Here is a 3,284-nt window from a genome sequence, read left to right as displayed (position 1 = left end):
CCAGAACAACAAAGGAGCAGGAAACGTAGCTCTGGAAGTTGTGCTGTGACCACACACATGCCTGCACTCTCGCACAAACAGACAGAATAACAACTAAACACACAAAAACAAGTCAGGGAATGAGGAACACGCGTGGCCGTCCGCCTGGCACTTTCCATTAGAAAATGCCAAGTGCTGGTTCAGTAGATCTCTGTCCTTTCCACTCTGGTGTCTGTCCTTGGCCTCTGTCCAGATTACAGAGCCTGTGTCCCGAGACCTGGAAAATGGACTGAACGAGATCAAGGGCTTCTGGGAATGATCCACGTGGTTCCCGCTACTCCAAATATTAGGCCACCTGGGCTGGGCTGTCTCAAGCAATAGGGAAGCCCTGGCCCTGGAACCCATGGTCATGTCACTGAAGGCTGTCTGGATACATAGTCACCCACTGGTGAAAAGTACTCCTTCATTCCTTACGTTCTTTTCCCAGTGACTCCTATTGACAGTTCCTGTATGAGAGTCTAAGCTCTTTCTCCTGCTGGCTGTGTGACATTAGGGACTATTGACTTCTCTGGGCCTTAATCTTCTCATCTTTAAAATGGGGATATAATAGCAAGTTTCCCAATTCAATGGTTAATAATGTCAACTTGATAAGATCTGGAATCATGTAGGAGACACTTCTTTAGTCATGTCTGAGAGGGAATTTCTAGACTGGATTAACTCAGGAACCCAAATATAGAAAGCACCAATTCATGAGTTCTTCCTGGACTGAATAAAAAAGACAAAGTGAGCCAGGCAGTGGTGGCACACACCTTTAACCCTAGCACTCAGGAGGCAGAGGCAGGCAGATATCTGAGTTCAAGGCCAGCCTGGTCTACAGAGTGAGTTCCAGGACAGCCAAGGCTACACAGAGAAACCTTATCTCAAAAAGTCAAAAAAAAAAAAAAAAAAAAAAAAAAAAAAAAAGTGAGCTGAGCACCAGCATTCACCTATCTCTGTTTTCTGATGGTCGATGCAGTATGAGCAGCTGCCTTATGCTTACATTGCCATGCCTTCCCCTCCATGATGGACTGACTGTACACTCCAACTGTTCGCCCAAAGGAACTCTTCCTTCCTTAAAATCACGTTTGTCGGGTATTTTGTTATACTAATGTATATTACAATAACAATGTACATAGTAAAAGTTGGGAATAAATTAGTTAACACATGGAAAGAGCACTGCTTGGCTAATGGTAAGGGATGGGCTCATGTAAGTCCCAGAGGACGTCAGGAGTACACATACCCTTCCACTGACCATAACATCAAGGATTCTAACAATGGGCTAGTCCACATCTTGCTTGTGTTTAAAGTGCAGAGAGCTTTACATTTGCACAAACGGATACTTTATTCTATTAGCTGTGTCTTTATTCTTCCATGAGATGCCCACTCAGTGATGTCTGGTAGAATTTCTAGTCCTTCTGAGGTTTTAGAGTAACTATTTTGGCTTATGATTTGGCGCTGTGGACTCGAATCTTTCATCTTTCTTTTGGTGCTGGGAACAGAACCCAGAGCCTCAAAACCCAGGAACTAACTTACATATTTTTGGTGGGTGTGGGGAGACAAGTACTATGTAGCCATGGCTGGCCTGAAATTCACAGCATAGACCATGCTTGCCTTTAACTCTCAGAGATCCCTTGTTGATGGGATTAAAGGCATGTATGCCACCATTCCTGGATTTTGTTTGCTTTTTTAAGACAGGGTCCCCTGAGGCCTGGGCTGATGTCAACTTACTTATATAGCTGAGTTTGGCCTTGGAATTCTGATTCTCTACCTTTTATCTCCAAAGTCCGGGGAGTAAAGATAGGGTGCCACTCTAGGCTCAGGAAAACTTTGGAGGGCCAGATAGGCAAGAACTCTTGAGGCAAACTGAGTGCCCATGCCTATACTCCCAGGACCTGCAAGATGGAGGCAGGAGAACCACAAGTTTATAATTATCTTTAGTTATGTGATGAGCTCCAGGACAACCTGGCTTACATGAGACCCTGCCTCAAAACTCTTACAACAGAAATTAAGTAAAATAAAAATGAATGAAAACTGAGGGGGCTTGAAGGGATGGCTCCATGAGTAAAGGGCATTTGCTGCCAAACTTGACAATCTGAATTTAATACTGGGAGCAGCAAGGTGGACAGAGACAACTCCTTTCAAGTTGTCCTTCTGACCTCCACATGAGCATGTTCCCAAGTCTCCCTGTCCACATACAAAATAAATGAACGTAATTAAAAAAAAGAAAAACTGGGTGTGGTGGTGTCTCCCTCTAATTCCAGTACTCAGGAGGAAGAGGCTGGGGGATATCTGTGAGTTTGAGGCCAGCCAGGGTTACATTGTGAGAAGACTCTGTTTAAAAAATGGGGAGTAGCCGGGCTGTGGTGGCGCACGCCTTTAATCCCAGCACTCGGGAGGCAGAGGCAGGCGGATCCCTGTGAGTTCGAGGCCAGCCTGGGCTACCAAGTGAGTCCCAGGAAAGGCGCAAAGCTACACAGAGAAACCCTGTCTCGAAAAACCAAAAAAAAAAAAAAAAAAAAAAAAAAAAAAAAAAAATGGGGAGTAGAATCTAGTCAATATTTATATGTACAATTCAGCTATCATTTGGCTTAAAAGGGCTTATTGGGAAATGTTATCATTTTTACTATTTTCTACAGAGAAAATATTTTCTTGTTTAAAATAATCCTAGACTTTTGAATTATAACCTGTTTTTATGTTCAAGCTATCTATTATTTCTCCTGCAGTTGTACCTAAAATGTTTTTACATTAAAAAAAATGGGGAGTAGGGAGAGCATGGGTGGGTGGGTGCTGGAGAGATGGCTCAGAGACTAAGAGACCTGGTTTGGTTCCTAGAGCCCACAGGGCAGTTCACAACTGCCTGTAACTCCAATTCCAGGATCCAACTCCCTCAGCTCTCCTGCACACACGGTGCACATAAACTTATGCAGGCACACACATATATACCTGAATAAAAAATAAGTAAGGCAAACAAACAAACAAAAACAAAACGCCTAGGGCAGAGGAGAAGCCACACAGCCAGCCACAAGCTCAGAGATAAGGAGACCTTCCCAGGCCCTGTCCCCTCCGGCCCCGCCCATACCGTAGCCCCTATCTCAAGTCCCGCCCACTCTAGGGCCTGCTCCCGTCGAGTCCCCTCCCTCCCGAGGCCCCGCCCCGCCCCACCACCCACGCGGTGTCTTCCTTTTTTCGGACCCGCCCCTTGCCAGCTCCACCACCTAGGAGGTCCCGCCTCCGCAGGCCCCGCCCCTTGCCCCGCCCCCGCGCAG

This window comes from Peromyscus maniculatus, chromosome 23, assembly GCF_049852395.1.
Source record: "Peromyscus maniculatus bairdii isolate BWxNUB_F1_BW_parent chromosome 23, HU_Pman_BW_mat_3.1, whole genome shotgun sequence".
Taxonomy (NCBI): Eukaryota; Metazoa; Chordata; class Mammalia; order Rodentia; family Cricetidae; genus Peromyscus; species Peromyscus maniculatus.
The sequence above is the reverse complement of the archived record's forward strand: the minus strand, read 5'-3'. Positions refer to the sequence as shown.